The following is a 22,655-nucleotide window of genomic DNA, read 5'->3' on the forward strand; positions in this document are numbered from 1 at the left end:
GGAAGGCTTCAATCGTGTCTGCTCATCACTGCGGGTCGGTGGTCGGTGGGCGCGACATATCTCCTCTCTGTATATCCGCATTTCCAATAAAAAAATAATAAAAATAAATCTTTTAAAAAAAAGAACTGTGTGTCGCCACATACTAGAGGGCAAATAAAAATATCTATTTCCCATTGTATACAGAATCCAAGCCTGATTTGTGTTATTCATGTGTTATATTTCTTCATTTCAAGGGACTGGGCAGGACTTTATAAAAACTATTTGCATCTACTTGGAAGGCAGAGACAGAAAGACAGGGAGGCAGGGGAAAGATCTTCCACCTGTTGTTTCATTATCTGAGGTCCCTTTTGGGGCAACCTTGTTTTCACTGATCTGATGTTATTTCATGGGCCCCCATCATCCCTACATACAGCCATTGGGTTCCCTTCCTTAGCAGAAGCCTTGGGTAGTCCATCTAGGGTGGATATCATTGATTTTGCATGGAGATATTAGGAATTGGGACTTCATGCCATCAAAACAAATTCAGATTTTTATGTAATACAGTCAAGATGCTTCTGGTTCTCTATCATCTTCCCAGACTCTGCCAGATCCCCACAGATTGTCAACTGTCCTGTGTGTGTGTGACCCGACCCTACACTGCGATGTCTCTGCATTGTGCCCTGGTTTGCTCTAAGGTGGGGTTTCAACTGTAGATTCATAATCTCCTTATTTCTTTCTCCTGCTTTTTGAGAATCCAAGCATAGAAAGCTAAAAACACTGCACATCAGAACCTGGCCCTCCTATTCCACTTTGGTTACTCTGATTTGTTCTCCAAGGACAAATGATAAATAACCTTGCCTCTCTTCCTCTTTCCAATTAGCATCCCTAAGAGTGAGCATTCCGTGGCCTTGTGATCTTTCAGCGGTCTGAGCTTCTTCGTGATGGTACACAGCATGGCTCCCACAGCAGTTTGCAAAGTCTAGTTCTCTTTGCTATCATCACAGTCCCATGCTGTCATGAAAGGACTCAGTACAGAGGGATTTATTCCCTATCCCCGTCTGTCTGCGCCCACCCCCCCCCCAACTATGGCATTGTTACAAAAGTTGACACTTAAGTTCTAGTATTATTGAAAGCAGGTGTTCTGCTTGGTTGTCAAGATGCCAGTTAGGATACCTGCATCACACATTGGAGCAGCTGGGTTTGGCTGTCACACCCTGGGAGGCAGTGATGATGGCTCACGTAATTGGGTTCTTGTGAGTCCTGGATTGGCTTCTGACTCCTGACTTTGGTCTTGTTTGGGGTTGTGGGAGTATCTGTAGAGCTAACCAGAAAATAGGGTGTCTGTCTTTCTGCCTGTATAAAACAGATAATAATCAAATGGAAACATTTCTGACCTGCAACCAGGTATATTGGTGTTAGAGATCATTTTTACAATTCCTGTCTTAGAGTTTTGCCAACTTTCATTTTTCTGCATGACTTCTCCACTGCCAAGTGTTGTCACAGTAACCTTTCCTTTCTTTTGGGGGGAATGGTGTGAATTTAGAACAAGTTCAGGAGCACAGCAGGGCAAGTATCGGCCTCTAGGCTATCCGAGCTGTCTGTGATTTTCCTTTTATTTTTTAAACTCTGAAACAAAAAAGCGAAAAAATAAAAAATAAAAAACTCTAACTGGGCAGATATAATCAGAATTTCTACCAAATAATAGATGCTTGCTGAATTAAATCTAAGCGAATCCACAGCAGTAGGACTCATAATATTTGGCAGTACCTACCCCTTAAGAAAGGGCATTATCAAGGAGAAGACAAGGTTTATGAGCCATGCATCAAGAGAGGAGTCTTGCAAATCACAGCGCAAACCTTAAATATTGACTCAGGTTACAAGTCACATTTCTTGCTCATAAAGCACTGTGCAAGGGACCCCTTTTCTGTCTATAGCCTTAGGCAATCTCTTCTGCTTTCTACAGTCTATTCAATCAGCCTAATGCTCTTAACAAAAACTGTATTTGTTATAAGCTTCACAGTTGAGAACCACTGGATCTAATATCGGAGTTCAGAGTCAAATGAAAAACTTTGCCATTGAAATTCACAAGCTAAAACTCCCTTGTTCCTGGCTATGTGATTGTCTCTCAGTTTCCTTAACTAGAATACTGGTATGGCTGTAGTTCTTGCTGAGCTGAGTCACCATGGAGGCTGAATGACTTCGTAAGTATCAAGTGCTTAACTGGATGTTTGGCACAAAGAAAACATGTAATATACATTAGGTATTTCCTTGATCGAGGCCCACAGTGGAGGAACTACAATCTGGCTACTTACTCACCTCTTACCGCATTTCAGCTCTCATTCCCTCCCTGCCCCCCACTCTTTGATTCTTCATGTGGATGACTGTCCCTTACAGGTGGACTGTTTGCTGGTTGGAATGGCCCTGCTAGGGAGGAGGTGAAGCAAATGCTCAGACCATTACTTTATTCTTCACACTTTGTGTCCATAGGAGCAGGAAGGACTGGCTCAGCACCCTTTGGGTTGCCACAATGAACTCCCCAAAACTTGTGGCTTGGCATTTGCATTCCCCTGTGGTGTTTCCACACTGAAATCTTCCAAGTCCCAACCTGATTATGAGTATGCCCATTGTCCGTTAACTCAAGACGTAGGAAACTAAAACACTAACACCTGGGACTTTGGAGGGTACCAACACTGATACCCAAACCAAAGCAAGGATGAAATTGCCTTTGGACAAGACTTTCCAGCAAACATCAGCTAGGGCGAATCCAAACGACAACTACCTTTAATTTTTTTTTTTTTAAATTTAGGTCAGTCCTACTTTTACAGAAGGGCTCAATTATATTCCTGTTATTTCAAAACCAAACCAAACCAAAAAGCCCTCTCTTCCAAGCTCTGGTAATTCTGGAATAGAAAATGTAACAGGAACCTCAGACAATTGGACTATAGTTTCTAATTGGACAGCCAGACTCTGCACTTCCACTCATCCCACCCTCCCCCAGGCCAAGGAAGGGCAATGCCAGGCCCCATCTTGTTCCTTCCTGCAGGACACATCTAAGAGCCCACATAACCCAAAGCTTCTGGAGCAGGTATATTTTCCATTCCTGTTGAGAGGCAGTGGTTCGTAAATATTGTGAGAAGCACAAGATGAAAAGGTTAAACCAGTACATTCTGGCTGGATGAGGATTAATTAGGAGCTGATTCGCAAGGACTATTATGTGTGTGCTCAATTTACTGACCTTTTTTCCCCCTGTATAGAATGAAGCTCTCTGCTCTGGGCTCATTATCCTTAAATGTTTTCTTTTCTCTGTATCATCACCTCATTCATTTTATTTGGTCGTTTTAAAATGCACTAATTTGGAGCAGTAGGCACCACTGATTCTCTGGAATGGAACGTTCAGCCGGCACAGCTTTAGAAGGCCTTAGGAAATGTTCTTAACGATCACTGCGGGCTCTCTGGCTCTCAGAATGGATCTTGGTCAGGTTGGCAAGAGTCCCAACGGGTAATCGCCTACTTCTCTGTGGCCAACAGGCATGCCCAAAGGCTTCACAAACAAGTTTTACAATCAGGTCTCAATACTGTCTTGTCAGTCTCGACTTTTCAGGGACAATGATCCCTTTTGTTGGCTGCCTAAAATTCTTTTCCATCTATTCTGTTTTCTCTGTCAGTCTTTGGACCAGTTGCTGCTCAGTTGCAATGCTCTCCAAGGACAAGCCAGGGAAGGTTTCAAGAGCAAGTCTGGACATCTGGGTGTGCTGAACTCTGCTCTGCTTGAGCACCCATTTATTTTCTCCAGGTTCTGCAAAGTGGAACACACACTGTCCTGACTCAGAGCTCCCCTCCTCTCCGGACACCAAGATGGTAAATGAGAGGTGAGGAAGAGGCTGTGGTGAGATTGGGGAGCTGAAGCAGAGGGGCTGGAGTTGAGACTGTCAAAGGAAAAAATAAGTGCAGAAAAAAACATCCCCTTGTGCTCTTGTGTCTCAAGTTGGAGAGAGTTTTGAATACAATGGGAAGGTGTGGCTAAGAGAAGCACAAGGCCCAGAGTATAGTTGAACTGTCTCCTTCTGGGGCTGATGTTTTTTTCTTAGCTCTTCTCATAATCTCTCTGCATCATGGTCTTTACAATCCAATGATTGGAAAAGTAAAGTCTGAACTTTCTCCTTATTATTAGGCATCTGTCCTTCATTTGGTTCTGGACAGAAATTCCAGTAACAAAATATGAAAGGGTGAGAGGAGACAGATATAAGAACTAAAATGAGAATCTGAGGTTTAATTTGCATTCATCTCAGCCCCATATCTATTATATTTTAAGTAAGCTTTGACTTAAAAACGTAAATCTTTTTAAAAGATAACATTTCATACATTTAACAACTTATGTATAAAAGTTTATCATATTGCAAAACAAACTCCCTTCATGTGTTATAAATATTAATTATAAAGGAAGCAGTTGACATATGACTTTTTAGGACTATGTCTAGTGGTAGGAAGTGAACTACTTTGAGAGAGTAAGGGCTAGTTTCTGTGCATGCGTGCCAAAGCCCTTAGCGTATAAATGTAAATGTTCAGTAACTACTGAATCCATAATCGGGTTGCTTTGATTCACTGGACTTTCCTGTAATGCTGAATTTTAAACTGCCACTTACTAGTAAGGCCAAGTTGAAGGTGAGGTGCAAGTTTTGGCACTAAACAGTAGCTGGATAAGCTTTGATGTGACTGAGGAAGATAGAGTTCCCAGGGCTCTGACATTTCATTCTCTTGTTATATAGCAGCTATAAAAAAGCCACTAGCATTTTCCTGTCTTCCTTACTGCTACACACCAGCAATAGGAGAAATGAGGGTCCCCGTCTCATGCCTAATTTGGTAGCTTAACTGGTGATAGAAGCTATGAGATACCCCAAGCAATAGGGCTCATGTCAGCAGGTTCACCCAAGCAGAAGTCCCCTGTGGAGGTGATTGAAATGAGGAAATGTTTCATGTGAAGGTCCTTCCCTGAAGCACCCAGTGTGAATGATTACTGAAGGCCATTCTAAAGGTATTTCCATAATGTGCATTTGCTGGAAATGGAAGAAAATGACAGATCCTAATGTCTGAATATTATGAAGTTCAATGCTGTATGTATCAGGGCATTTCACATTTAACTTAATGAGTCACCCAGGTGTTCACTGACCAGTTGCTTTCTTAGACGTGGAGACAGATTCCACGCCCTACTCCCTTTATGCAGCAGTCTGCTCTGTGCAAGAATTTTTTTTTAATATGTGGGATATTACAGCACTGAAAATATTATTGATGCAGATTTTACTCTCAGACCGCTGAGTCTATTTAGATATGTCATGCTCATAAAAGCTCATGTTTATTGAAGAGGCTTATTAAATTTACTGTAAGATTTCATAAAGACTCTTTTAGGTGAAAAATGCAGGTAGAATGGTCTGAGTGGATGTTTTATAAACCTTTTACGAGCAAAAAAATTCTAAATGCAAATGTCTTATGTAGAACATAAAAGCAATTTGTTTTTCTCATTAGGTGGCAGGCAGTTGGCTTGTGTGAATATGACAGATTTGGAGATCAATGAAATCAGAGCTGAGTTTCTTTAACTGAGGACTACTGGTTGCTTAAATTCTCTATCAAAATGAGTATTCATTCCAAGGTTAGATACAGATGTAAGCTTCTGTAGGGTAGGGGAAGGGTTTCTGAAATCTGTTTGATTTTGAATACACTGTTGAGAAGAATACATTACCTTTAGCTTAAAACACACACACACACACACACACACACACACACACACACACACACACACACACACACCAGGTTACACACTGCAATCCATAATTAAAGATATTCATCACAGTGTTCGTTTAAGCTGGTACAATAAGAATATCTCACACTGTTTCCTCTTCATTACTATGCAAGACTGGTGCTTGTGTTCCTTGATTTGGAATAATGCCAGGGAGTCATTTTAATATTTGAGCTTTACATCCTATTATTAATCATGGTGATCATGCTCTTCTCAATATTCACAGTATTTCCCACATTTCTTACTAGCAGTTTCTAATTCCTACTAGCAGTTTCTCCCAGCAGTTGAATCAGGTCAGGGAAAGTGCCTTACTGCACCACTACAGGTGAGGAAACAGGCTCCTGTGTCGTGCTGGGGAGTGTTGGCATAGCAGGTATGCAGAACTTAATCTTTATACTCAAAGAGGTGTTTCTCTTTGTGGAAATATATTCTTATATGAGAAGTTTCAGATGTATTCAGGAAGCTAAAAAATATCACTGAAGAACAGCATTGGACACATAATAGATTTTCAATGGATATTAGTTAAAGGAATTAATAAGTATTAACTAGACTTATAGTATGTGATTGTCAAAATAATTCTGCTTGCACTGAAGTAGCGCTTTGAGTTAATTAGCACTAACTAGAGTAAGACAGCACGTGGTATGTTTGAATACATGGTATAGTTCAGAGTTGTGATTGCTAGATCACTTCAGGACAGTGCCAAGAGTTTTTCAGAAAAGGTGCATGTTCTAAACATAACTAGTGGACCAAGGAGACAGTGGAGGTTTATTTCTTATCTGTTGGCATAAACAGATTTTGTTCCTTAGCCTATTAACAATACTATGTTAACATGTTTATACAATAAACCTCAGTTAAAATTATAAAGCAAATGGTCTATAATTAAAATGCCTACAAGCCCCAAAGGGCCATCACCATCGGTTTTAATATTATCTAGACAGATTGCATCCCAGGAACCTTCCTGTTCTCTGACCGTGGGCAAACTGAACAATAGTGATGCCGTGTAGCTTGTGACCAATGACAGGAAAATCACGCCATCCTACTAGCTAGTCTGCAGCCATTGGTACTGTGGTGTTTCAGCATCACATTGTTCTTGAAATGTCTGAATCTGGTGTCTGATAAAATCTAATTTCGATAGTCTAAATATAGTTCACTCGATTTTTACCAGAAAGTATACACATTCTAAACGTTCTTTCTCCCCCGACACCCGCCCCCACCCAACTGGTGTTGTTTAGTTATAGCACTGATCAAAGAAAATATGTGATTCCTAGGAGAGATATTGAACATAGAGCTACACAGAGCAAGGCTGTATCATTGCCTCTTCTAACCTGGCCTGCATATTGGGTACTGCCATGTCACTGGAAGAGGGCAAGGTAGAAACATCTGTATCAGATCATTGATCACTGATCACATCATTGATCATGGGGCTCACTTTTTGGACTTGGAATAATTAAATGAAACAAAACCAATTTTTAGTTTGTTTCCAAAGCTATTCTAGGCAGCGTTATGAATCAATTCTCAGCTTAATGCAAACCGTGGTTATACAAAAAGAATATTTCCTACTTAGTCTTTATGGTTTGCACACAAGTCCTATGCTTTGTTTGAAACATCCATGGCAGTCAAAGCCACAGTGTGTATGTGTGTGTGTGTGTATGTGTGTGTGTGTGTGTGTGTGTGTGTGTGTGTGTGTGATGCAATGGGGTACTCTGGATCACACAAACAACCTTTTTATACTGGAAGGTGTTGCTTTTCCAGGGCCTTTGGGATTGGTCCATGTTCACAGGGGATATACTATGCAGTGTTCACATGATGAAGTTGGTACTTCATTTAGTGAGTACCCACATTGAAACACACTGCTATATTTGCTAAGATCTCAGATTAGCATCCCCAGCAATGCTAATAGTCTAATGCATGCTCCATAATGGAACGGTTGACATGAGTTTCAGATGGTTGGAACCTAAAATCCTGAAAGGGAGATTCCATTCTGATCAGGTTGGCTGGCTTGAAAGCACCACATTGAAATAGGGGTCAACCACAGAACAGGTTTACCAGCTCTCTGCTTATCATGCTCAGCAAAGTGTTGGGCAAAACAATGTATCGAGGCTTGTGTGACAGCAAAATCTACTTGTCTTCGTCACCACATCACCCGCTTTGCCAGTGATTCATTTCCAATGACTGAGCACATTATTCACAGTAGATAGAATTAGAATGTTTTCAGGAATCTTTAATGCCTTCTTATCTTGTGCATGGTTTCTGGAGATAAATACTTATTTCAAAACACGTCCTTCTTACTGATACACTTGATTAAAGAGTGATCAGATTAAATGGGTACTGCAGCTTTTATTTGCCTGCCCTCCTTCCACACTCAAAGGAGAAATAAAATTACAATATACATCACACAAAGAATATAAAGCTACACTCCCTGATGGAATGTTTTTTTTTAAATCCACTCAAGGGGGTAGTTGTTTTGCCAGTCAACTAAGAGAGAGCGGTATGTCCAGCTCCACTTGCAAATGCCTGGCCCTGGCTCCAGCTCTGAACTCCAGCTTTCGGCTGACGCAGACCCCAAGAGGCAGCAGCAATGGCTCCAGTGAGTGGATTCCTGCCACACACAAATAGGGGCCTGAACTGAATTCTCACCACCCAGCTTCAGCCCTGACTGGTGGTGCGATAAGGCATTCAGGCATTCAGGCAGTAAACCAGCAGATAGAAGCTCTTGCTGCCTTCTAAATAAATAAATGTGTAGAAATCTATTCACAGAGCACACTGATGTGAAATGGTTTGAGTTATGTATTGTTGAAGTGCTTATACCAATTATTAACTAAGGGGACATTTCATAATGCCTGCTTCCTCTTTTGACTATTTGCATAGATGCATAACATAACATCATAAACATCAAAATCTAATATGGTCACTTAATTTTCAAAATATGCAAATCACAGGGAGGTCTCTTTGCTATTATAATTATAGCATTGTTCAAAATGAATAAAGAATAACAGCAACATGAATGACAGCTAACATACATTGATGCATGCTGTGTGATAATTAGCATTCTAAAGACTTTTATGTATTTTTTCATTTAATACAACTAACTGTGAAATAAGCACAATTAAAGGCCCCCCCCCTTTTTTTTTTTGGTTGGGCAAACTGATACACAGAGCAACAGAGCTGCTTAGAAAGTATCCAAGACCACAGTTAGCAAGTGACAGAGTTACGTTATGGATTCAGGCTGCCTGGCTCCGAAGCTTGCATTTTTATCTATTAAACTTTTTATAAAACCATTCAATGGCTTTGCTATTTCTTACATCTTACTAATCCCACGGGGGATATTGATAATATGTGTATATGCATGCATTCTTACCCTTGGGTGACTTTTCTTAAGTTTTCTCTTGTGAATAAAGTTAAGAAACCAAGACTGTGCCATAGAGTATAGTGAAAAGTCCGTTTGTCATCCACCTCTGCGGCTTTCACTTCTTCTGGCCAGAGGCAAACTGCATCAACTGTTTGCTACAGAGCACGTGCACATCCATGTTTATACTCTTAGTTTTTAAAAAATGGTTGGATTTTCTAAGCAGGCAGTTTTGAATGCTTGTCTACTGTAATCAGTGACATCAAATTTGTCCTAGAACAGCAAGCTACCCACACACTTAGGTAATCAGATTCAGTTGGGCATATTGGTTCGGATGTTTCAAGCTTCTGCTGTCCTCAGTTATGGAAAGCACAGCCAGGAGGGCTATAAATGTGACGTGTTTAGTCTACTGGGGCCTAGGTAGACACTGTGCTCAGGGCCACTGGTCATTTGCTACTTGTAGCATTGCTGGATAGAGCCAACAGAGCCTGCTTCAGAGACAGGCCATCCCGGGTGAAATATACACACATCATTCTTGTGGGGACATTGGATTGCTGTAAAGATGAGGATGTGTCTATGTGTGCAAACTGACAGAAACACACAGAATTTAAATATCAGCTTCCTGGAAAGGGATATATTCTTCCTGATCTGGCAAACTTGCCTACAGACTTGACTACATGGATGTTCAAGAACGCTATTTGGAAACAAATCTAAATAGCCAACAATGAAGGTTTGGTTAAATAAGTTATATTCATTTGGTAGAAAATCATGTAGCTGCTCAGAAATTGACAAAATATAGTAAATGATACAGGAAGATGTTTCCAGTGTATAATTAAGAGCAAGAAAATGTACATGCAAGAACCTTACTTACTGAATAGAGGATGTGTTAAGATGTACTAAGACCAGGGGTAAGAAGAGGCTGAATTATTCACAACAAATATACATGTATTTATAGGTGAAAATGGACATTTTTATTAACTTTTGGAGGTGTTTCATTGCTAACTAAATATTAACAGTTTAACAGTTTTGATCTGTATTGAAAATCAAAAGTTTTTTTTTTAACACTTAAGAGTAATTGATTTATTCTTGAAGCAACTGGTTGCCGACTATACACTAACCAGCTATTTAAATAGCGTTTTCTTGGCTACAATCTGCTATTTTTTTCAAACATCTGCTAGCTTGAAACGCCTACCTTTGAAACTGAATCTGTTCACGATCCACTGATTAAAATAGTATGTGACCCCTTCACTGTGTCTTTAGTGTCTGCCAGGCCATTAATGTTTTTAATTTAGATGTGTTGCCTGAGCTCTGTTGAATAGTCTGTAGACTGGTTCAATGTAGCCTACATGAAAACAGGATCAGGTAACACTGGGTTGGATGCTAACTTAGTTCAGGAACTAGGGGAAGTGCTGTGCAGGTGGGAATTCAGTGAATCCCTATGGGACAGGGACTGCTACTATCTATACAGATACTGAAACTGAGGCCCTAAGAGGTTAAGTAACATGCTCAAGGTTACAGGGTTGATAAAGAAGCGGAGCCAGGATGATAGAAGTAGGGCTTTTAATCAGTGTAAAAAGCTATGCTGCCATCTCAAAGACTGATCTCATCTCAGATTTGATGATGGGAGATTTTTAAGGCATCTTATAAATCCCATTTTGTAGACAATGAAATTATGACAGGAAATGGGTGATGTGTACATGCTCAGAAAGAAAATCTGTGTGGAGGGAGATACAATACAACATCCCATGGGGCTTGCCTCTGTGCTTACTGCTACCTCGCTTTTCTGGAGACTGTTTCTGTTAACTGCTTTTCAGTGACCTGCATGGCACTGTGATGAAATAATAGGAACATGATTTTTGAACTGCTCAATAATGGAAGAGATAGAAACCTTTTCACCTCATCTTGCTTACTGCTGATTGTACACACAACACTTGCCCATCACAATTATTTTCCAAAGATGATTACTTCAGTGTGCCCAGGCCTGCAGGACATAAGTATGTGGGCAGTGGTGGTAAGAGCTATAATTATTCTTAATGGGAAAATATGCATGTAATGACTTGGACGATCATGTATCTGTAATGTACGCGTTCCAAAGCCCAATGAAGTAATTAAGCAATCTGCAAACAAGCAGGGGGAAAATGCCTACAATGAAAAAGAAGCAGAATAGTGATTCTTTGGAAAGCTGGCAACTTTCTTAAAGAGGAGTCATGAAAGAGGTCTGTCTATCTATCTATCTATCTATCTATCTATCTATCTATCTATCTATCTATCTATCCATCCATTCATCCATCCATCCATCCATCCATCCATCCATCCATCCATCCAGCTAGCTAGCTATCATCTCTGTCTACATTAGTTGTTGGACTTCATAGGCAAATGCTTTTCTATCTCAGATTGTTAAATCTTTGTTGGAGGCAAGTCTTTGCAAGTTCTCATTTCCAACCATAGTAGTTTATTCTTAATGGAATATAAATTTGCAACTCTCTTGATCTTTCTTGAGTTGATGCACATACATCAGTTCCTCTCCTGCAAAAGAGAAGGCAGAGGTAGAAAGTAGCAAAAATAGCTGTGGCATAGATTGGAGGCTTTGAGAGTGAACCCCACTTTTTGTGTTAATTCCATGATTGATCTTAGGTTAATCTCTATTGTCTTTTTTGATTGTCACCCCATGGACGGTATTATTGGGGAATTCAGGAGAGCATTGAAAAGACAAGTCATTGTTTAAGAGTTATTAAGCATAGTTATGGCTATTATATCTCTTTTTTTAGAGCAGGTTACATTTTCTTAGTTTTATAAATGAATAATGTGAGACATAATGACTTGTCCAAAGGCACAATGAGTACAGGTGGTATGCTCTTAGAAAAGAAAGAAGAGGGAAAAAGAAAAAAACAATGAAAAAAAGAAGAGGGTTTGGTAGTTGATCTTAGCAGAACCATGATAAGCCTGAAGTCATTCTATGCATTAATTATAGAAGATTTACTAAAAATGGGCTCTTTTAAATGAGTTGGTGAAGAAAAGGCATTTGTAACATATAAACCAATCGAATCCAATATGTACTTTTGAGGACAACTAACCATTCTATTAGTCTTCTGAAGGATTTATAGTGTAAAAGGTAGGGAGGAAATGGCCAGATTAGGGCTGTCCAGGGAGCAATTAGCAGCACTTACCTACTACTAAAGCACTTGGTCCTTAGAAAACAGTCCTGGAGAAAGAAAGGTTTCTCTCTCCCTTTGGATGTACAGGGTTTTCAATGCTGAAAGCAAAAATGTTTTGCTGCAAACTTGTAAGATACTGTCATATGATTAATTCATGTCATAGCCTTTTAGTGTCTGTGTAATAGTAGGTTTTTTTTCTTTGTCCCTATCGTAGCAGTTTCAGTTTAGAGCAGGGTTTTCAGATCTTGAAAGACTGGCAAGAAATGTGCAGGGATGTTACTGGTGGCCCAGTAGGTGGCAGCCTCCCCTCTGAGTTAATGCCTTGATGCTCCTTTGAAAGATTCCAGGGGGTGGAGGAAGTGGGGAAAAAAAAGACTATGGCTTCATTTTAAAGTCTCTGATTTTCGGAGGAAAATTGTGGAAAATAGCAAGTAAGGCAGATACGGCATTCAAACTCCACCCATCCACCCATCCATATGGGATAATTACTTGTTGGCTTCTATTTACATTTAGATAAAGTGCTTCTCATTTAAGGTTTTGTGTATGTGTGTGGCTATATTGAACAAATGTTGGGTGTTTCTATTATCTTCTTTGGAATTTGTAAAAGAGCCTTTCTGTAAAAAGGCAAATAGCTATACCACATGTACAGACATAAATTCTTTTATTAAAACTGTTTTATCAGAGCTTAACTCCATCTGGGTGGGAAAAAAAAAAGTCATGAGCCACACTTCTTCTCCTATGCAATTTGATTATCACTCATAGCTGGTGGCTAGAAGCAGAAGCCCCGGAGCCTGATGTTCCTGTTTTTCACTTAGAGGCTCACACTCAATCAAGCTGGGGCACAGGGCCTGTCCATGTGCTGTATCAAACTTGTGCATGCAGCTACCACAGTGAATCCACACCCTGCATTCCTGGATTTACTGGACACAGAAATGGTAGAGAGCTGTCCTGGGGAAGGAGAAGTGCTAACACAGGTTGTCTCCGTATTTTGCCCCAAACATTGCACTAGTAAATGCATTTGCTTATGTAATCATAACCAAACAAGTGAAGAGTGGTGGAGCTGGGATTAATATTTTTGACATCCTGGGGGAATATGATATAAAGATTCAGAAAGGTTACCTAACTTGCCCAAGGGCACTCAGTAAGTAAGAGCCTGTGTACAAAACAGATTTTATATTAGGAATGCTCAAATTTATTTCTAATTTCTCCACCTTTGTTTAAATATGCAGTGGTATTTACCCCCGGACCATGTAGAACATGTGCTTTGTCATAAAGCCACATCCACAGTGAACCTTTTTTTTTTTTTTTTTACTTACTACACTCATGAATTTTATTTTCAAGTTAAAAACCTCTAAGAATTCTAAATATGCTGAGCCTTGACTCTTAACTCTTTACTCTGAAATTTAGAGTAAATTTTTGTGCGGACATCTTTAGAGGACCACATGAACTAATCTTTGATGGTTCATTTGCATGATGGAGGAGGAGAAGGAACCCAAGTGTCATCCAAAGATTGTCTAGAAGTCGAAGGGACCAGAATCTTTCAGAAGTCTATTTCTTAGATTTACTCTGGCTCAGTCTGAGTGGTGGATTCAGAAAGAGTTGGGGCTGCCAGGATGATTCAATTGGCAGCCCCAGTTGCAGGTGTACTGGCATCCCAAATGGGTGCCAGTGTGTCCTGGCTGCTCCACTTCCCATCCAGCTCCCTGCTTGTGGTCAGGGAAAGCAGTGGAGGATGGCCCAAAGTTTTGGGACCCTACAACAGCATGGGAAATCCGGAAGAGACCCCTTCCTCCTGGCTACGGATCAGCTCAGCTCTAACCATTGCAGCCACTGGGGAGTGAACCAGTGGGTGGAAGATCTTTTTGCCTTTCCTGTTTCTCTATAAATCTGCTTTCCCAATAAAATATATCTTTAAAAAGAAGAAGAATCAGAGTTGCTTAGAACTGAAGGAGTATAATATATTGGTGTCTTGCGCTATAAACAAGGTCAGAAAGATACGAAGGAAAAGCTTCTTCCTTATTCCAGTACTGTCTGTACATGCAGAGAGAGTAAACAATTGACTCTTTGGAATGCTGCTTGCAGATGAGAATGAATGGTCTTATTTTGGTGAATGGGCTGCAGCTGTTGTCTCCTAATTGTTATTATGGTGTATATGAAGCAAACTTCTATTATCCCAAGAAGCAGTAGTGGCTGGATGTTCTGTGTGTGGGGTGGGAGGGTCTTAGGATTTGAAGACAGAGGGCACTGTCTGGTATACTCACAAATTATGCCACAAGAGCAATCCTTACTAGCTCCATTCAAAAGACAACGTGGGCTTTCACCCACTTAATGGGTCCCTTGAGGTGTGATTCATGAGGAAGTAATGAGCAAACAAGAAATCCTACATAATTAGGTCTTCAATTGTTACCATGATCTGTTCCCTTTTTATCCTATCCATTCAACTGACCCATTTCTGAAGGGCAGACTTGTTAAACCAAAACAGGACAGACCTCATTCAGGCTTGGTGAAGAGAATACATGTAATGCTTTTGCAAAACTGACTTCCAGAGGAAGGAAGACACAACTGGTGTTGCCTTCGAGTATCTGAAGAACAACCTGGTGAAAGCTGGATTGGACTTGTGTGGCTGCAGACAGAGAAGGTGGGTCACTGAGTCAGACAGGTGGATCTTAGAGCTCAGGGTAAGACTATCAACACTATGCAGAGAATGGAATGTGTAAATTTCTCCCACCAGACACATACAAGTAGAGATCAGAAGCCATGGGGTAGAATTGTTCTAGAAAGAAGAAATAGGGAAGGGTAGAGTGGATGAGATTTCACATTCCTTCTAATTCTCAGATCCTGAGGTTCTTGGGTCATAATTACACTATTGCACTATTGGATTTTGTTGAATCAAGCAAAAGGTTTTTTCTTTTTTTAATTTAATGAAAAATATCTTGTGGATAAAAGAAGTGGTCCATTATCCAGTCCCAACAAGTAAGTTTAGGCTTCCTTTGTTTTAAATTGGGTATAGGAGGACTTCATTCATGGATAGAAAATCATATAAACCTGAGATTCCTGCTGCTTCCTGATACAATTTTGCTCCTATTTGTGAAAGCAGTACACCATCTATGTTCTTTTCCAGCACCATGTGAATGTACAGATTAGCTGCTTTGCTGACAACTCACTAACACCAAGCATGTTATGAATTTCTGTAGCCTTTAATTAATACCTGAAATCTATAGGATAATATTGCACAATTTGCTGCCCTTCATTTTCTGCCTGTATTGTTCTCCTTTCCCTGTCTTAGAACAAGGACAAAATTCTCCATGCAGATAAGTTCTGTGATTCTCTTAGACTCTAGACTCTTCAGGGTCTGGCCTTCTCATCTGAATTTGTGGAATAGGTGAGCTGAAGTTTCCATACTTAATTACTGCTAGAACCCTAAATGTATAATAACAAAAGCTTATTTCCTGTTGTTCATAGATATCTCCTAAAAGGTCTTCAATTGGCAAGCATTCTATGAGTTCAGCACATTGACTATTCTCTATGCCTATATGGTTCTTTTTTTGGGGGGGGGCAACATGTGGAACTATTACTCATAGCTCATTGGCTAGAAGATGCTCCATATGGTTCCACTAACATTAAAGGGGTTTGAAATATAGGAGACCACAGAGTACTTGGTGAGGACTATTATTTCTGTCTCTTAGTCTAAGTAGGTATTTTGCTCATTAAGATGACTCCCTCCCTGCCCTGCCCCCCATGTTCCCCACAAAGGGAATCTCATACCTCCTAAAAGGAGATACATTTCTTTCAACTTACGTTCCAATGATCGATCTAATTTTTTTACAGTTCAGCAATAACTTCTGAGAGAAATCCTTAAACTAGGAAGGCGGGATCTCTGCATAGCTGAACTTAATGTTTGTTGCTCATCTTAATGATACTATCTGAACAGCTTTGATCAAGCTACAGCAAACGCAAAACGATGCATTTGACTAGAATTATCTGTGATTCAGTAAAAAAGTAAATAGGAAATATGGCCTTTCTTGTCTTAGTCTTACTATGCTGGTGTATTGTTGAGCTAGAACTTTCTCCAGTAAAATTATTAAAATATTATTTTGCTTGGCAATATTTCACTACTCAATCTGATTATTTACTTCTAGTTGAATATGCTTGAATATTTCATATTACCTCTGACAAATTAAGGGTGAAAGAGAGATACTCTAATCTAAGTCTTGATAGCTCCCCAAATTTGTCTTTTCAGAAAATGCAATTCACAATAGAAAAGGAAAGCTTAGGTTTCAGATTTCTGACTTTCAGAGGTATGGTTACAAACACAGAAAGGACCTTGACTCTCAATTTTTAATAATTGCTATTCTGGTCTTTGATGCCAATGAGACATTTTATTCCATCTTCTAAAAATATATTAAATTCAGGGTGTCTTCTCTTTTATCCTGTTATACTCATTTTGATAAACTTTTCAGAAAGATAAACTTGGGCTTGGGCAGTGTGCCTCAGGCAATCCCAGTGAAGTATTTGTCACTACAAATGAGAAATAGCCGAGGAACATATGCTACTTCAAAAGGCCATATTTATACTAAAAGCAAACACACAGTTTACCAAAGCAATCAAGCAGAACGCAAACAAAGCCCACTACATGAAAAATGTGGTGAAGGCATTTTTAATACTATTTTAGCCTAAGACGTTAACAGTCTGACCCTGGTTTCTTTGTCAATGAGGGTGCTAAGACCTAGACAGAGGGGCTCACTTGAGATCACAATGAGAATTCTAGGGGCCAAATATGGGTGTGTGTCAACTGATGGTGGAACATTACATGTCACAAGTGTGGATGTGATGCAAACTTAACAACTAGGAACAAAGCAGCCTCAGTCACAGTTACTCATTCATGGAAAAATTTACAGAATCCCTAGTATGTGTTAGGATCTGCTCCAGGTGCTGGGAAAGAACTTAGAACAATGCAACATTTCTATCCTCAAGGAGGTTACTATTTGCTTTTCTAACTATAAATCAAATTTTATCACTCATACAAGACCAGACCCTTAAACAATAAACTCTCCTTTATAGAGATGCTAGGCTCTATAAGTCCATGTCCCTCAAATATGTTTCTTATTTTTGTCTGTAATATTTATCAAAATATTGACATCTCTATGCTATCACATATCTTCCCCTTAAAATTGAGAAATCGTATCTTGGCCCCAAATTTAAGCTGCAAGCTAGTTTACAGATGATCTTTGCAAAATGCAAGGTCCCAAATGGAAGGCACTGAGAGAAGGTAGTATTGGTGTAGGCAGGGGAGGGACAGGTTAAGAGGAGAATCTAGAGGCATGGCAGGCTGCCCAGATTGGTGGGTATGGCGAGAAGGGACAAGGATCATAAAGGGGCGTGGTAGGGTCCTTGTAGGAAAAGTACTTCCAGTTACATGGTTCAAAGTATGTTTCATGAAAATACTAATAAGTGATTTGGAAGATAGGGAAGGTAACTTCTCTCCAATGGTAGAGGAAGTGAGCACTAGCAGGTGCAAGTGTTGGCTGTTAGGTGCCATGCTCTATTGTCAGATGCTGTCTTCCTGGGAGGAGTCAGTAGCAGAGACATCTTTGTGTCTTTCACTCCTTGAGCCTGTTATTTAAAAACTGCCCCCTACATAAAGTCTCTCACTAAGTGACAAGTTTAGAGCAATTTTCACTTGTATCGAACTCTGATTCTTGTACTAGGTCAGTCTATCCATAACATCAGGGATTCAATTCAGTTACAGAGAGGGACATGAAATCTTACAATTTCAGAGTACAGAAACAGACTTGTTAGAAACTAAAAATCATGTTTTAGAATATTAAGTGGTAATTGGCCCTGAAATCCCAGGGGAAGGTGGTGAGGGAATTAGTTTCCAAATACCTAAACAATGCTGATCAATAAAATATTTTCAGGACAACTCCTGGGAACTCTATGTTCTGGAGTCAATGATGAGTCAATTCTTAAGGGCAAGCTGACACCCAGGACATTTCAGTCTCAATGAAGGCGCTTTCTTGGGCACCCCACATTGAATGGGTGGTAGTGAGAGATGGGCAGATTTGAAAGTTCTTAAGTAGCATGATTAAACACTAAGTCAATATTGAAAATCATGTGATTAAAGTATTTGTACCTCAAATTCAAAACTGGGATATTCACTACAATACTGGTTTGGCTGAGACACAAAATAGGACCTTAAATCCACCCACAGGAAATGATTCAAGGGTAACTTCCATGATTTCCACATGACACTTTTCTACTTTCATTATGAAGAATATCTGCAGAAAACCCTGCATTTAACAGCAATGCAGGTTTTACTGAAGGTCTTACACAAGAGCTGATGGCATAAGTAACTTTGTATCTGCTAGACTGTCACCAAAAATAAACCTTTAAACATCCTCTTCTCTTCAATCTTTCATCTGATCACCAGCTATACAATCAACTTCTCTCTAACTTAACCTACACTTGTCATACTCTTTGCAAGTCTATGCTGATACGGGTGGGACCTTTTGAAGGTAGACAAAGAGACAGCTTATGACAGCCATACATTCTTAACATTAGATGAAGATGAGCTGTCCAATCATTTCCTGTGACATCTTTTACAATGCCATCATATTCACAGGGCAGTACCACGATCTTTGTGCTTGTTTCTCTTCAGATGTGAACCATCCTCAAACTTTTCTATTCCATTCTTGTGAATAAGTGGATAGTTCTCTATGTAGCAGGTGGTTGCCTTTTCCTCACTGCCTTAGCAGCACATGTAGATGAGAAATCATATTAAGGATCAGCTCCCAGGGTTCAAACTGAGTAGCCATGAGCAATAATTTCTTCATATGATTGCCACATGGGTGCTTTAGTTATATAGCAGAAATATGTCTGGTAGAAGTGGAGTTATGCAAGTGTTTTGAAGGGGCTATACCATTTTTTTGAGTGCCTACCATATTTTCACTAACATTTTCTCATTTAATTTACTCAGTGTACTTTAAGATAAGTATTATTAACCACATTTGATAGTTGAAGAATCTGAAGTAGAGAGGAGTTAATTCATTTGTCTGGGTCTAATACTGCATTTTACATTCATGGGTCTTGGAATTAGAAGTATAGCTCTGTGTGTGTGTGTGTGTGAGAGAGAGAGAGAGAGAAACAGACAGACAGACAGACAGCTAGCATATCGGCACATGTGTTGGGGGGAGGGCAGGGACAATCACATCCCACAACCGTGCACTAGTTCTTCTCCAATGAAAAAGCTAAAAGAAACTCTTATTAGCCTTATGCTGTTGTTGAGATCAAGATGAAGGGGCAGAAGAGGGTGAAATAAAATTGCAGTGTGTAGAGAAAGGAAATCATTTAAAATAAATCATCATTGTGGTAAAACCGTTTGATTATTACAAAGGCAGCATCTGCACACAGAAGGAAATAAGGAATTGTAATTAAAAATAAGGAAACCATCTGGCTTCCTCCACCCAGGGACTTCTCACCTCCCTTTACCCCAGTCAATACACTTCCAGGTGGATGTGTGTACGTGTGTGTGGGCATGGCTTTGTACACATGAGAACCTGCTCCTTGTGGTTCACAGTCTCCATGTTCCTTTGGTAGGAAGTTGATTGCTGGATACTTTAAATCCTGACCATCATTTTTTCAGGATGTGCCTCTAATTTGGATTTCTTCTTCATAATGTCAGGATCCGGCAATGTTCTTTCCATAAGAGTCTCTTATTTGTAAGCAAGAATTGTCATCTCCTCTTCCATGTGCAATAATAAAAGGCAATGGGATTTGAAAAAAGCTTAGATTTAGATTGAGTATCAAACTTACTATCTGAGAATCCAAGCTTGGTGTGCAATTGTACATGCAGGTATTATATGCCGATGAGAGGATGAATGAGAAGTAAGTGGTTTAACAGCAAAATTCAGCCTGACTTTATAGTTTCTGAAACCATTATTCTGTTTGGTGATAAGTAACACAGACAATGATGTTTCAAAGCCCACCCCCTCCCCCAAAATCTGATGGTGACTTCTGAATCATTACTCAAAAAAGAAAAAGAGTGAGATGTATAAGGATTATTTTAGAATTAAAAAGTTGGAATAAAGCCTGGTGCAATGGCTCTACTGGCTAGTTATCCACCCGTAACTTCTGGCATCCCATATGGGTGATGATTTGTACCCTGACCGCTCTGCTTCCCATTCACCTCCCTGCTTGTGGCTTGGGAAGGCAGTAGAGAACGGCCAAAAATCTTGGGACCTGCATCCATGTGGGAGACTCAGCAGAAGCTCTTCGCTCCTGGCTTTAGATAGGCTCAGTTCGCACTGTTGTGGCCAACTGAGGAATGAATCAGCAGATGGAAGATCTTTCTGTATATCTGCCCTTCTAATAACAATAAATAAAATCTTTGAAAAAAGAGGTAGGCAAAATTACTCTAGTATTGCAGATGCTTAAACAACATCCTGCTATTTTCTCCCATCACCTCCCTGAAAGCTGAGATATCTTCTTGTCGTTTGTGTAAAGTGAAACAAACAGTAAGCATAGAGTTATTTCCGGTTTTGCTGCTGTTCCATTTGATACAGCATCTTAAAACATACATTTGAGGGAGAGAGAAAGAAAGAGAGGAGAAGAGAGGAGAGGAGATGGGAGGAGAGAGAAGAGGGGAGAAAGAAAGAGAGGGAAGAAAGAGGAAGGGGGGAAGGGAGAGGGAAAGAGAGAGAGAGAGAGAGAGAGAGAGAGAGAGAGAGAGAGAGAGAGAGAGAGAGAGAGAGAGAGAGAGAGAAAGTTTCTATTCCCTGGTTTGTTCCCCAAATGCCAGCAATAACCAGGCTGCACCAAAGCCAGGAGTCAAGAACTCAATCCAGGGTTTACTCTACTGCTGCAGAGATCTGAATGTTTGAGCTGTGATCTGCTGCCTTCCTAGGGTGCCCCAGCAGGAAGCTGGATTGGAAGCAGACTAGCCAGGAACTGGACTAGGTGCCTGACATGCAGGCATCGCTTCGCCAAGTATCCAGTTCTAAGTCAGCATATTTTGGGATATTACTTCCCTTCCTTCCACTCAGCACCCTATTTTTCACTGAATATATTATCTCCCCAAATTTTGTTACATTAATGAAAAAACTCAAAATGGAAAATTTTAGCAGTGGAATGGCAGAGGGATGATTTCTGTCTCTCCCTCCTTCTCACTTTTACCTTCAAGTAAAATAAATGCACCTTGCAAAAAATATACTGCCATTTATGTTGCTGGCTAGCTGACTTTTTATCTGTACTATCAATAACCATTAGAGGATTATTAATTGTCTAATATTTTGTAGATAGTCTTTAGTTTCCAGTTTCATTCTGTGGATTTTGTCTCATGCCCTTTACAATTTCCTTTTTATGCACATTCACATTTGTAATTGGTATATCACACTGATTTATGATCCAATTATTACAACAAAAATTCTACCTGTGACAACAACAACAATAAAAAAATAAATAAAACCCTCAAAGCACATAGCGCAGCTAGAGAGCAGCGAGCTACTCACTGGTATGCTGAGGCCAGTAATTGATATTTGATGCTCTGTATTATTGGACAACATATGAGGCCTAATAACTATTCTTCCATTTTTATCCCTTGCTGTATTCTAATCCTTTATAATGAGCAGAAATGAAAAAGTGAATGTTGGACAGGACAATAAGAACTATGGGTTGGGGAGGGGAGAGATTTCTGAAGGAATAAAGCGAGATGTTATATGCAACATGTCCAGTGTGCATCTGGTCACAGAAGGCGATAAATGTTCCAAGGAACAGAATAAAATAACAGTCTGAACGGCATGTGTAAGCTCTTGTGCTCCATAAAGTGGAAGGTCAGGGGCTTGACCTTAGGTCTCAAGGTCAAGTGCTCCAAGTGACTCTAAGCTCGTTGTCTCACATGGATATATATGTATATATTTTGCTGCTGTCAGATCTTTCTGACGGTCTCTGCAAATGAGAGCCTGGTAATGTTGAAAGTTTTGAAAGGCCTTCTTGAGGGAGATTGAAACTGGCATCCCAGAGGTTGTAAAGACTATGTATGTGAAACTAGGGTCATTTGGAGTCATCTTCCGCCTTGGGAGAAGAAGGGACAAGAAGGGACTGTCAATCCCGAGGCTTCTTTCCATCCCTTCCAAATATTATAACCTGTCAAATGCAACAGAAAACCTAAAGACATGAGGATCTGCCTCTCACTGGGAGTTGCATGGCTACTATTTCTTCCTCCCTCTTTAGGAAAAAAAAAAGTCTTGGTTTTAGGCACTAAGTATCATTTTATAGGTAAGCATGTAGCTGAAAGGAAGGTCTAGCCAAAATGATCAAAAGATTTTGAGGGTCATTTCCCTTTGACATAACTCATCACGGACTGAGAAGCCACAAATGAGAACGGAAA

This window comes from Ochotona curzoniae, unplaced genomic scaffold, assembly GCF_017591425.1.
Source record: "Ochotona curzoniae isolate NIBS_2020 unplaced genomic scaffold, NIBS_Ocur_1.0 contig_2210, whole genome shotgun sequence".
In the NCBI taxonomy this organism is placed as follows: Eukaryota; Metazoa; Chordata; class Mammalia; order Lagomorpha; family Ochotonidae; genus Ochotona; species Ochotona curzoniae.